This window comes from Sinocyclocheilus anshuiensis, unplaced genomic scaffold (assembly GCF_001515605.1).
Source record: "Sinocyclocheilus anshuiensis isolate Anshui unplaced genomic scaffold, SAMN03320099.WGS_v1.1 scaffold1812, whole genome shotgun sequence".
NCBI lineage: Eukaryota > Metazoa > Chordata > Actinopteri > Cypriniformes > Cyprinidae > Sinocyclocheilus > Sinocyclocheilus anshuiensis.
Window position 1 is genome coordinate 16,989 of NW_015557167.1, and position 305 is coordinate 17,293.

The 305-nt window shown below is 52.5% G+C and overlaps 1 protein-coding gene across 8 annotated transcripts in view; it reads right to left on the reverse strand.

Moving 5' to 3' along the window:
• The window catches only part of LOC107678319 (histone deacetylase 4-like), a 31,385-nt gene that overhangs the window by 4,980 nt on the left and 26,100 nt on the right, over positions 1–305 (reverse strand). The window lies entirely within an intron of this gene.

The following is a 305-nucleotide window of genomic DNA, read 5'->3' on the forward strand; positions in this document are numbered from 1 at the left end:
TGAGAGAGTGTGTGTGTGTGAGAGAGTGAGTGAGAGAGTGTGTGAGTGAGAGAGTGTGTGAGTGAGAGAGAGAGAGTGTGTGAGAGAGTGTGTGAGAGTGTGTGAGTAAGTGAGTATGTGCGTGTGTGAGAGTGTGTGTGTGTGTGAGTGAGTTGCGTGCATTGCATTTTTCAGAGGTCGAGGACATCAGAGCCCCAAAAATAGACCAGAAACACAAGTCCAGAGCTAAAGGTCAGAGGTCAGCATCACACAGGCTCAGGCTGTGATTGGCCGGCGGGCGCGTCACTCACCGGGCCTGATGCTGG